This window comes from Lithobates pipiens, unplaced genomic scaffold (genome assembly GCF_037356315.1).
Source record: "Lithobates pipiens isolate NorthernLeopardFrog02 unplaced genomic scaffold, aLitPip1_a1.2 Scaffold_30, whole genome shotgun sequence".
NCBI lineage: Eukaryota > Metazoa > Chordata > Amphibia > Anura > Ranidae > Lithobates > Lithobates pipiens.
Window position 1 is genome coordinate 171,128,598 of NW_027507791.1, and position 13,252 is coordinate 171,141,849.

General features: G+C 48.4%; 7 pseudogenes; 4 read left to right on the plus strand and 3 right to left on the minus strand.

The window, feature by feature from the left end:
* Positions 1-2,136: 2,136 nt before the first annotated feature.
* LOC143949892 (5S ribosomal RNA) lies at positions 2,137-2,256 on the minus strand (annotated as a pseudogene).
* A 95-nt stretch (positions 2,257-2,351) lies between these two features.
* On the minus strand, positions 2,352-2,470 carry LOC143949700 (5S ribosomal RNA; annotated as a pseudogene).
* A 3,861-nt stretch (positions 2,471-6,331) lies between these two features.
* Positions 6,332-6,450, minus strand: LOC143949645 (5S ribosomal RNA; annotated as a pseudogene).
* A 1,772-nt stretch (positions 6,451-8,222) lies between these two features.
* On the plus strand, positions 8,223-8,341 carry LOC143946578 (5S ribosomal RNA; annotated as a pseudogene).
* A 320-nt stretch (positions 8,342-8,661) lies between these two features.
* LOC143948745 (5S ribosomal RNA) lies at positions 8,662-8,780 on the plus strand (annotated as a pseudogene).
* A 101-nt stretch (positions 8,781-8,881) lies between these two features.
* On the plus strand, positions 8,882-9,000 carry LOC143949207 (5S ribosomal RNA; annotated as a pseudogene).
* Positions 9,001-12,717: 3,717 nt separating this feature from the next.
* On the plus strand, positions 12,718-12,836 carry LOC143949911 (5S ribosomal RNA; annotated as a pseudogene).
* The last annotated feature ends 416 nt before the right edge of the window (positions 12,837-13,252 follow it).

The window sequence follows — 13,252 nt, forward strand, 5'->3', positions numbered from 1 at the left end:
TTATGTCACATCCCACTATAGGGGCTTAGTTGAAAGTCAGTCACCTGATCGCTACCCAAAACACACTCACGTCTTTGACTTCCCCCCTATTCCCTATACGTGGCCATCCAACCTTTGAACTGGGGACCCACTTAGAAATTCCAACCTAGACAATGCGTCTAAATTCGTCATTGATGGAAAATGGCCTTCTTTCTCAACCCTAACAGATCCGACAGGGCTTTTCCAACTGCCTTTTTGGAGAGCGGCGCAACTACATCATTTTCTCCATTCCATCCCCAATCCTCAAACGTTCGCCCGTCCTCAGTCGGAGTTTGAGACTCTATGCAGGAGCGAAGGCCCTTTGGCCCACATTCTCTCTCAAACAGATTACCCACACTTAACCTGTCTGTCCAACTGGGAAAAGGACCTTAATTGCTAATTTTCCCCAGCACAGAGACAACGCATTATCACTTTGGCTCTCAAAATGTCGCTGTGCACGAAGATACAGGAGACAAATTTTAAACTTCTCACCAGGTGGTATTTGACACCATCAAAGCTGCAGAAATGTTTCGAATATATGCTGGAGGTGTGGAGAAGAAGAGGGCACGTTGCTGCACATTTTTTGGTCCTGCCTCAGCTTGGTGGACTTCTGGACAGAGATCCGATGCATAACACAAAAATTCACAGACTTCTCCATCCAGGAAGAGGCTGCATTCTTTCTCTTGCACCATTCACAGATTCCCATTAAAGTGGAGGGCCGGTTATAAAAAAAAAAAAAAAAAAAAAAAAAAAAGTCAGCAGCTGCAAACACTGCAGCTGCTGACTTAATAAACACACTCACCTGTCCAGGGCGCCCGCGATGTCGGCCGCCCGAGGCCGACCCGTCCCTCGGCTCTCGGGTCCCGGCGCCGCCATCCCTTGTAAGGGAAACAGGCAGCGGAGCCTTATGGCTTAACTGCCCGTTTCCTACTGCGCATGCGCGAGTCCCGCAGCTACTGCGCATGCGCGAGTCCCGCAGCGCTTTCTGAATGGGACGCGCTGTGTTCTGGAACACACAGTTCCCAGAACACAGCGCGACTCATTACCCAGAAGACGCCGCGACGAAGACAGAAGACAGAAGATCTCCGCGGAGGAGGAAGAGGAAGATTAGGAGAAAGTGCCTAGCAACAGGCATTTCTGGTAAGTAAAAAAAAAAAAATTTTTTCATTTTTTTTTTTTTTAGATTTTTTGTAATTTTTAACATTTTTTTGTTTTTCAGGGTGGCCCTCCCCTTTAAGAAGTACAAAAAAATCTATTTTACGGCATGTGATAAATGCGGCGAAATCCTGCATCCCTCTCTATTGGAAAAAATGTTCCCCCCCTTTCATTACCCACTGGCTTAGGAAAATAGAGGACATTAAAAAAAATGGAGGACTTGATCCTCACATCACAAGGTATACAAGAATTTTTTAAACAAACCTGAGACATCTGGAATACCTTTATATTCTCGCTGGAAGGATGTCGCCTGCTATCGCCTTAGTGCTCTGAGCTTTCCTTGACTGGCCCCTTGGACAGTGGCTGCCATCGTGTCTCGTCCCCTCTTCTCCTTTTCTGATCTTTCAACCCTTCTCTTTTCTGCCTACCTCCCCTATCTCTCACCCCCTCCACCCCCTCTCTCTTTTGGAAAGAGTGGAAAATTGGGAATGACGGCCCCACACCCCCCTCTGGATGGATTATGCCGGAGGGACCTGGGGGTTTGTGTGACCCTGGATCTTGGTACAGTACTTTATCCGTGCCTCGAATCATTGTGATTGATGGAAGGCAGACTCACAGTTGCGAATATACCTGTATCAAGTATTGTTCAGCTGCTTTTTGCTCTGTATTTCTCTGTTGCATTATGTACTCGGGGGACCGTCTTCCCCTATTTGGAGAAAAAATTATATTTGAAAAAAAAAAAGAAGCCTACGACACCTGGTATTCCCAGGCGGTTTCCCATACAGGCATTAACCAGGCCTGCTGGTCTGCTTAGCCTCCAAGATCAGACGAGATGGAACAGATTCAGGGTGATGTGGCCATAGCCGATATCTTCAGGCACTCTCAACTCTCTTGACAAACACCAAGATGGTCACCTTGGAAACAAGCGGAAAAAAATAGGTCAATGGCCACAACATAAAAAGATGCCTACGGCATCTGGAAATCCCAGGCGGTCTCCCATCCAGGTACTAAACTGGTCCCAACCCTGCTTAGCCTCTGAGATCAGATGAGATTGGGCTCTTTTAGGGTGGTGTGGCCGTAGGAGATTTCTTCAGGCACTCTCAACCTTGACTAACGCCAATATGGTCACCTTGGGAAACAAACAAAAAAATCAAGTCAACGCCAACAACATGAGAAGAAGTCTACAGCACCTAGTATTCCCAGGTGGTCTCCCATCCAGGTATTAACAAGGCCCGACCCTGTTTAGTCTCTGAGATCAGACGAGATCTGTTGCTTTCAGGGTTATGTGGCCATAGGCGAGCTCTTCAAGCACTCTCAACCCTCTTGACAAACACCAAGATGGTCACCTTGGTAAACAAAAAAAAAAAAAAAACAAGTCAACGCCAACAACATAAAAATAAGCCTTCAGCACCTAGTATTCCCAGGTGGTCTCCAATCCAGGTACTAGCAAGGCCCGACCCTGTTTAGCCTCTGAGATCAGAGGAGATCGGGCGCTTTCAGGCTTATGTGCCCATAGGCAATCTCTTTGGGCACTCTCAACCCTCTTGACAAATGCCAAGATAGTCACCTTGGGAAACAAGCGAAAAAAAAACAGGTCAATGTCAACAACATAAAAAGAAGACTACGGCACCTGGTATTCCAAAGCCATCTCCCATCCAGGGACTAACTAGGCCCAACCCTTCTTAGCCTCAGAGATGCGAAGAGATAGGGCTCTTTCAGGGTGATGCTGCTGTAAGCGAACTCTTTGGGCACTCTCAACCCTCTTGACAAATGCCAAGATGGTCACCTTGGGAAACAAGCGAAAACAAAACAAAACGAATCAAGGCCAACAACATAAAAAGAAGCCTACAATAACTGGTATTCCCAGGTGGTCTCCCATCCAGGTACTAACCAGGCCTGACTCTTCTTAGCTTAGATCAGATGAGATTGGGTGCTTTCAGAGTGCTCGGACTCTTTCCCCATCACTAATGGGACGAGGCAGGGGTGTACTCTGTCTCCCCTAATTTTTATTCTGACACTGGAACCACTTATGTGTCACGTTCGGAATGACCCGAATATTACTGGCATATCCAAACCCTCGGCACACCACAAAATTGCGGCATGCGCTGACGATCTAATTTTTTTCGTCTCCAATCCATCCGTCGGCTGTATTGAATATATCGGTCCCGGATGGTGAGGCCAGGAGGCTACGCTCCGCTTTTCCATTCTACTGAGCTGAAAAATCTATACGTTACCTGGGCGTTGACATCGCAGCGGATTTGGCGCAATTGTACCCGCTTAATTTTGTCCCTCTCCTGAATAGACTGAAATCTGATTTGGGAAACTGGCATGCTTTAACACTGACCCGGTTCGGGCGCTGTAATGCATTCAAAATGACGGCCCTCCCGCGGATCTTATACTTGTTCCAGACATTACCGATCCGGTTACCCCCAATTTTTTTCAGACAACTGCAGCTGCTGCTCCGGGACTTTATTTGGGCACGCAAACCGCCCAGAGCCCGTTTGCAATTGCTTGCCAGACCAAAGGACAGGGGGGGTCTGGGTCTCCCAGATCTGAGACAATACAACAGAGCGACTCTGCTAGCGAGAGTCGTTGATTGGCATTGTAATGGCCCACACAAGCAGTGGGTGGAGATGGAGATTGAGGATGGATCCATTCCCCTATTGAGCTCCCCGTGGCTCCTGTCCTCCCTACCAAAAGACCTCAGAGATCACCCCGTAGTGGGAGCTACGTTGGCTGTTGTGCGGAGGTTGTTCCGCTGCACACACATTGCTCCCCTGCCGTCACCAATGACTCCGGTTATAGGTAATCCAGACTTCCCACCGGGATTTACCAACAATAAACTGCGACAGTTGACAGTGGTGGGGAAACAGCGTCTGGGAGAGGTGTGGCCCTCGGGAGGGCTCCCGACCACACAAACTGTCGCCGAGCTTTCTGACCCTCCGCTTGAATTGTTTAATGCTTATCAACTTCGTCACTTTCTTCTGGCCATACAAAGGGCCCCCTACACTCCTAGAGACCTGACGCCCTATGAGTCATCTGTCACAAAAAGGAACCTGTGCGACACACCCTCTCCCTCCTGTACAACATATTAAGTAGTCAGGAGGAAGAGTCGACCCCATCATTTATCCACAAATGGGAGATTGCATTTGGCAACACATTTACCCCACAACAGATAGGGAAGATCCTGACATTAGTACATAAAGCTTCCATCGCAAACCAATATCAAGAATCAGGATACAAGATAGTCTCACGCTGGTATAGAGTCCCATACCTTCTGAATAAAATGAATAGATCGATCCCAGATGTTTGTTGGAGGTGCAATTCAGATACGGGGACCATGGGACACATTTTCTGGGCATGCCCGGCCTTGAGGAACTTTTGGGTGGAGGTGACCGGGACGATAAAAACTCTCAGAAATGTAGATATCGCAGACAACCCAGCAGCGTGCCTTCTACACTTGACCGAACAGCCTGTTCGAAAATACAAAAAAACCCTCACGATGCAACTCCTGAACGCCGCCCGGGTCTGCATTCCCACACTGTGGAGGCAGCCTCAGCCCCCATCCAAGGTGCTGTGGTATTCCAAAGTCAATCATATTCTCCGGATGAAAGAATTGACCGCCACCCTTCACAACACTGAAGAGGCATTTAGTGTTACATGGAGGCCCTGGAGGTATTTTACTGGTACTTGAGACTACATTCGGGAGGTGAGCAGCGCCCCTGTCCCAGAAAACGACTGAACATTTAACGTTTACCTACGTAGGCCATGTCTGCCCTGGGTGGCATTCCCCCCCCTCCCTTTTTGTCTTTATTTTTCTATTTTTCCCCGCCGCCATCCCCCCCCTCCTCTCTCTCCGTCTTTGCACTCTCTTCTTCCCCCGTCCTCCCTTTTGACTATGCCTTGTCTCCTTACTAGCCTTTGGGACCCAGAAGAACCCCAGGGTTCTGGACACGACCGGCTCATATTTTACTCTGGTTCACGTAGGTCATGATAAGCTGGCTCGCTGTGGTCCCAGTTGTTCTCCATGATTAAATTTGTCCGAACGGAGCTGCATTAGTTATACTGTACTACATGTCGGAGGTGGGGTTTCTCTCTTTTCTGCATGAAACTCTAGGACTCCCCTCTGAGAACCCAGAGTTATTTGGCTGCCTATTTTTTGTTACCATGTAATTGTGACCCTGGGTCATGCTGTATGGTTGACTGTTACATTTGTGTTGTTCTACTTATACTTAGTAAAAGAATAAAACAAAAAATAAAAAATAAGTCAATGCCAACAACTTAAAAAAAAAAGCCTATGGCATCGAGAAATCCCAGGCGGTCTCCCATCCACGTACTAACCAGGTCCCAAACCTGCTTAGCCTCTGAGATCAAATGAGATTTGGCTCTTTCAGGGTGATGCAGCCATAGTAGATTTTTTCAGGCACGCTCAACCCTCTTGACAAACGCCAAGATGGTCACCTTGGGAAACAAACAAAAAAAACAAGTCAATGCCAACAACATAAAAAGAAGCCTACCGCACCTAGTATTTCCACGCGGTCTCCCATCCAGGTATTAACAAGGCGCGTCCCTTTCTAGCCTCTGAGATCAGCGGAGATTGGGCGCTTTCAGAGTGATGTGTCCATAGGCAATCTCTTTGGGCACTCTCATCCCTCTTGAAAAATGCCAAAACCCTGGGAAACAAGCGAAAAAAAACAGGTCAACGCCAACAACATAAAAAGAAGAATACGGCACCTGGTATTCCAAGGCCGTCTCCCATTCAAGTACTAACTAGGCCCAACCCTTCTTAGCCTCTGAGATCAGAAGAGATAGGGTGCTTTCAGGGTGATGTGGCTGTAAGCGATCTCTTTAGGCACTCTCAACCCTCTTGACAAATGGCAAGATGATCACTTTGGGAAACAAGCGAAAAAAACAGGTCAACACCAACAACATAAAAAGAAGCCTGCGGCATCTGGAAAACCCAGGCGGTCTCCCATCCAGGTACAAACCAGGCCCAACCCTGCTTAGCCTCTGAGACCAAGCGAGATTGGGCGCTTTCAGGTTGTTGTGCTCGTAGGCAATTTCTTTGTGCACTCTCAACCCTCTTGACACATGCCAAGATGGTCACCTTGGGAAACAAGGGAAAATAAAACAGGTCAACGCCGACAACATAATGAGAAGCCTATGGCACCTGGTATTCCCAAGCTGTCTCCCATCCAGGAACTAACCAGGCCCATCGCTGCTTAGCCTTCGAGATCAGATGAGATTGGGCTCTTTCAGGGTGATTTGGCCGTAGGCACTCTCTTTGGGTACTCTGAAGCCTCTTGACAAAGGCCAAGATGGTCACCTTGGGAAACAAGCTAAAAAAAACAGGTCAAAGCCAACAACATAAAAAGAAGCCTACGGCATCCAGTATTCCCAGGCGATCTCCCAATCAAGACACTAACTAGACCAGATCCTTCTATGGCACCTGGTCTTCCCAGGCAGTCTCCCATCCAGGTACTAACCAGGCCTGACGCTGCTTAGCCTCTGAAATCAGACGAGATCGGGTGCTTTCAGGTTGATGTGGCCGTAAGCGTTCTCTTCAAGACACGCCCAACCCTCTTGACAAACGGCAAGATGGTCGCCTTGAGAAACAAGCAAAAAAAACAGGTCAAAGCCAACAACATAAAAAGAAGCCTATGGGCTTACAGTGGACCCTAAAAGATGGGACCCACTAGCTCTGTCATGGTTCGGACGCTGTAATGTGTTGAAGATGAACGCGTTGCCACGACTTCTGTATCTACTACAAGCCTTACCTATCAAAATACCCCAGACTTTCTTTCATGCGGTTCGCTCAATCTTTATCAAGTTCCTCTGGCGTGGAAAACATATGCGTATTGGTAGGGCAATGCTATTGCGACCGAAATTGCGGGGAGGTATTGGCTTCCCGGACCCTGCTCTATATTACACAGCGACGCACATGACACCGGTGTTGACTGGTGCCGGTGTTCTGCCATATACTGTCCGGCCATGATATAGTGTCTGCGCCGTACTGCGCATGCGCAGTACGGAGCAGACGAAGCTTCGGAGATTTTCATGCGCGGTGAGTGGAGGTGGTAGCCCCACCATCCAAGTGGACATAGGGTTGTGAATATTAGAGGGCCCCTCGCAGGCGAGCTTCGCTCGCCACGCTTCGGGCTTGGCCTCGCTGCGCATGCGCAGTACACAGCGGACACTATCCGATGGGGGACCATATGTGATAAGACACCGGCATGGGGAACTGAAGCTATGGGTCAAGCTAGAGCAGGAGATGGTGCGGGTTCCACTGGCTGGTCTGCCTTGGGCGGGGAGGCCATTGGAGCCCTGTGTGACTACTCACCCGTTAATTGGCCCCTCGCTCGCCGAGATGGATAGTTTTTTTCACCTTTCCCACCTGACTAACTTCCCTTCTCCTATGACCCCAATTATTGGACATCCTAGATTCCCTCCGGGCCTGTCTGACCAGGCCTTTACCAGGCAAGCCCCGAAAGGGCTTCTGAGAGAAGCCCTATTTCTTGGACCCACGGGCTTGATTCCCATGGGGACCATACTGCTAGAGCAAGTACCTGTTGCATTGGATATATATATATATATTGGACCTATATGTTTCAGGGTGGCCTGCATAAAGTGCCAGGCCACCCTGTCAAAGGCCTTCTCCACGTCCGTTGACAACATAAGCAAGGGCCTTCCCTGTACATGCGCCGCATGGATTAAATTGAGGACTCGGGCCGTATTGTCTCTAGCTTCCGACTTATTTTTATTTTTTTGCTTGTTTCCCAAGGTGACCATCTTGGCGTTTGTCAAGAGGGTTGAAAGTGCCTGAAGAGATTGCCTACAGGCACATCACCCTGAAAGCACCCGATCACGTTTGATGTTGGAAGCTAAGAAGAGTCAGGCCTTGTTAGTACCTGGAGGGGAGACTGCCTGGGAATACCAGGTGTCGTAGACTTCTTTTTATGTTGTTGGCGTTGACCTGTTTTTTTTCCGCTTGTTTCCCAAAGTGACCATCTTGGTGTTTGTCAAGAGGGTTGAGAGTGCCTGAAGAGATTGCCTATGGCCACATCACTCTGAAAGCACCCAATCTCGTCTGACCTTGGAGGCTAAGAAGAGTCGGGCCTGGTTAGTACCTGGATGGGAGACCACCTGGGAATACCAGTTATTGTAGGCTTCTTTTTATGTTGTTGGCGTTGATTCGTTTTCTTTTTTCGCTTGTTTCCCAAGGTGACCATCTTGGCATTTGTCAAGAGGGATGAGAGTGCCCAAAGAGATCGCTTACAGCAGCATCACCCTGAAAGAGCCCTATCTCTTCTCTTCTCTGAGGCTAAGAAGGGTTGGGCCTAGTTAGTACCTGGATGGGAGATGGCGTTGGAATACCAGGTGCCGTATTCTTCTTTTTATGTTGTTGACATTGACCTGTTTTTTTTCGCTTGTATCTCAAGGTGACTATCTTGGCATTTGTCAAGAGGGTTGAGAATGCCCAAAGAGATTGCCTATGGGCACATAACCCTGAAAGCGCCCGATCTCCTCTGATCTCAGAAGCTAAACAGGGTTGGGCCTTGCTAGTACCTGGATTGGAGACCACCTGGGAATACTAGGTGCTGTAGGCTTCTTTTTATGTTGTTGGCCTTGACCTGGTTTTTTTTTCACTTGTTTCCCAAGGTGACCATCTTGGCGTTTGTCAAGAGGGTTGAGAGTGCCCAAAGAGATCACCTACGGCCCCATCACCCTGAAAGCGCCCAATCTCGTCTGATCTCGGATGCTAAACAGTGTCGGGCCTGGTTAGTACCTGGATGGGAGACCGCCTGGAAATACCAGATGCCATAGGCTTTTTTTTTTATTTTTATTTTTTTATTTAGTAGTATGCGACATACAATGCAAAGGCAACTTCACAGAATGTGTGATACAAATAGTTACAAACAAACGATCATATTGCATGGATATCAGAGCCAATGGTAAGAAGTCCAAGGAGAATAGCACGTGTACAGCTTTGCGGTCATATCAAGATGAGATTAAAGCTCCATCTCGTTGGGATCCTCTACCACTTAAAATATTATTGATACTAGCCCTGCTACCTTCGAAGAGTTTAGATATCCATAGATAGAGGAAGAGTATTGTGTAGTAGTCAAATGGGGTCGGAACATACCATTTTCTTTTCCCTTTTTTGAGTTAAGAAGGGAAATAGTAGAACTGAAAGGAGGGAGAAGGGGAAAGAGAAGATTGGGGAAGGAAATGGCAGAAAAGGAAAAGAAGGGGTAAGGGGGTGTCGTGGGTAGAGTGGATAGGATGGGGTCCCCTCCCAGGGAGCAAGAGACGCCCTCGGCTCACCAGCTCATCAGCTGTCCAACGTTTGGAACAGCGATCTCCAACGATCACCATGAGCTTACTATGTCTCGCGGAGGTATTCTTCCGAAAAGCGAAACTGGGTCCAGTAGAACCATCTGTTCCCATGCTCCTCCGTTTTATCCCTCATTGTGGCAGTCAGGTCTTCCATTCGTTCAATATCATTAACCCTTGCGAACCACTGGGTCACCATTGGAGCAGATTGCTCTTTCCACTGACTTGGGATGCAGGCCCTAGCTGCCTTGAGGAGATGTTTAAGTAAGGACTTATGATAACGCTTTATCGACATAGGAGTTAGATTGAGAAGAACTGCTGCGGGATCATTGGCTAAGGAAATGTCTGTGAACTTGTGGATGAGTCTCAGGACAGGCTGCCCGAATGTTTGTAATTTAGGGCATTCCCAGAAAATGTGGAGAATGGTGCCAGCCTGTTGCCCACAGCGACAGCAGCGGTCAGATTGACCGGGGAATATTTTGGCCAACACCACCGGTGTACGATACCAGCATGTGATCAGCTTATATGAGATCTCCTGATATTTACTGCAGAGTGACGACTTATGGGCGAAAAAGAGTATTCTGTCCTTCTGTGGTTTGGAGAATGTAGTTTGTAAGTCCCTTTTCCATTTAGCTAGGAAGGGTGGATCCGTGGAGGATTGTGCATCTGTCAGGATTAGGTAGGACCTAGAGAGGGAACCATGAATTGGGCCATCATCCAGGCAAAGTTCCTTGAAGGGGTGGAATTGTCTAGAGAAGAACGAATGGTTAGGTAGTGATCCGAGGAAATGGATTAGCTGTCTAGCTCTCCAGCTATCCAATGCAACAGGTACTTGCTCTAGCAGTATGGTTCCCATGGGAATCAAGCCTGTGGGTCCAAGAAATAGGGCTGCTCTCAGAAGCCCTTTCGGGGCTTGCCTGGTAAAGGCCTGGTCAGACAGGCCCGGAGGGAATCTAGGATGTCCAATAATTGGGGTCATAGGAGAAGGGAAGTTAGTCAGGTGGGAAAGGTAAAAAAAACTATCCATCTCGGCGAGCGAGGGGCCAATTAATGGGTGAGTAGTCACACAGGGCTCCAATGGCCTCCCCGCCCAAGGCAGACCAGCCAGTGGAACCCGCGCCATCTCCTGCTCTAGCTTGACCCATAGCTTCAGTTCCCCATGCCGGTGTCTTATCACATATGGTCCCCCATCGGATAGTGTCCGCTGTGTACTGCGCATGCGCAGTACACAGCAACACAGATTTCAAAAATTGCGAGCATGAACGGCACCTGCGCACTGAGTACAGGTTCTATCCCCACTATCCAAGTGGACATAGAGTAAGAATATAAAAGAGCCGAGCGCAGCGAAGCCAAGCCCGAAGCGTGGCGAGCGAAGCTCGCCTGCGAGGGGACCTCTAACCACTTTCAGACCGGACCAATTTGCTGGTCAAAGACCAGACCACTTTTTGCGATTCGGCACTGCGTCGCTTTAACTGACAATTGCGCGGTCGTGCGACGTGGCTCTCAAACAAAATTAACGTCCTTTTTTTCCCACAAATAGAGCTTTCTTTTGGTGGTATTTGATCACCCCTGCGGTTTTTATTTTTTGCGCTATAAACAAAAATAGAGCGACAATTTTGAAAAAAACGCATTATTTTTTACTTTTTGTTATAATAAATATCCCCCAAAAATATATAAAAAAACATTTTTTTCCCTCAATTTAGGCCAATACGAATTCGTCTACATATTTTTGGTAAAAAAAATCGCAATAAGCGATTATTGATTGGTTTGCGCAAAAGTTATAGCGTTTACAAAATAGGGATAGTTTTATAGCATTTTTATTAATATTTTTTTATTATTTTATTTTTACTAGTAATGGCGGCGATCTGCGATTTTTATTGTGACTGCGACATTGTCGGGGACCCATCGGACATTTTTGACACATTTTTGGGACCATTGTCATTTATACAGTAATCACTGCTATATAAATGCAGTGATTCCTGTGTAAATGACACTGGCAGTGAAAGGGTTAACCAGTGAGTGGCAGTGTAGGGGTTAAGTGTTCCTAGGGGAGTGTTACTAACTGTGGGGGGGATGGGCTTTCATTTAGTGTACACTGATCTCTGCTCCAATCACATGGAGCAGAGATCAGCGTCACTAGTTGCTAGGCAGAATGAGAAAATGTTGTTTATACAGCATTTCCTCACTTCCGCCGCTCCGTGAGACGATCGCGGGGATGCCCGCGGCGATCGAGTCCGCGGGTCCCGCGACCGGACTCACGGGGGTCCCGACCAGCGCGGGAGCGCGCCGCCGCCGGCGCGCTCCCGATGGCACGGCGGCAAAGAATATTGGACGTACATGTACGCCAATATGCCTGCCCGTGCCATGCTGTCGACGTACATCGTCGTGCGCTGGTCGGGAAGTGGCTAATATTCACAACCCTATGTCCGCTTGGATGGTGGGGCTACCACCTCCACTCACCGCGCAGGAGCCGTTCAGCTTCGGAGTACACAGCGGACACTATATCATGGCCGGACAGTATATGGCAGAACACCGGCACCAGTCAACCACCGGTGTCATGTGCCTCGCTGTGTAATATAGAGCAGGGTGCGGGAAGCCAATACCTCCCCGCAATTTCGGTCGCAATAGCATTGCCCTACCAATACGCATATGTTTTCCGCGCCAGAGGAACTTGATAAAGATTGAGCGAACCGAATGAAAGAAAGTCTGGGGTATTTTGATAGGTAAGGCTTGTAGTAGATACAGAAGTCGTGGCAACGCGTTCATCTTCAACACTTTACAGCGTCCGAACCATGACAGAGCTAGTGGGTCCCATCTTTTAAGGTCCGCTGTAAGCCCATAGGCTTCCTTTTATGTTGTTGGCTTTGTCTGTTGTTTTCAAGGCGACCATTTGGCGTTTGTCAAGAGGGTTAGGCGTGTCTTGAAGAGAACGCTTACGGCCACATCAACCTGAAAGCACCCGATCTCGTCTGATTTCAGAGGCTAAGCAGCGTCAGGCCTGGTTAGTACCTGGATGGGAGACTGCCTGGGAAGACCAGGTGCCATAGAAGGATCTGGTCTGGTTAGTGTCTTGATTGGGAGATCGCCTGGGAATACTGGATGCCGTAGGCTTCTTTTTATGTTGTTGGCTTTGACCTGTTTTTTTTAGCTTGTTTCCCAAGGTGACCATCTTGGCCTTTGTCAAGAGGCTTCAGAGTGCCCAAAGAGAGTGCCTACAGCCAAATCACCCTGAAAGAGCCTAATCTCATCTGATCTCGGAGGCTAAGCAGCGATGGGCCTGGTTAGTACCTGGATGGGAGAAAGCTTGGGAATACCAGGTGCCGTAGGCTTCTCATTATGTTGTCGCGTTGACCTGTTTTTTTTCCCTTGTTTCCCAAGGTGACCATCTTGGCATGTGTCAAGAGGGTTGAGAGTGCACAAAGAAATTGCCTATGGGCACAACACCCTGAAAGCGCCCAATCTCGTTTGGTCTCAGAGGCTAAGCAGGGTTGGGCCTGGTTTGTACCTGGATGGGAGACCGCCTGGGTTTTCCAGATGCCGCAGGCTTCTTTTTATGTTGTTGGTGTTGACCTGTTTTTTTCGCTTGTTTCCCAAAGGGATCATCTTGGCATTTGTCAAGAGGGTTGAGAGTGCCTAAAGAGATCGCTTACAGCCACATCACCCTGAAAGCACCCTATCTCTTCTGATCTCAGAGGCTAAGAAGGGTTGGGCCTAGTTAGTACTTGAATGGGAGACGGCCTTGGAA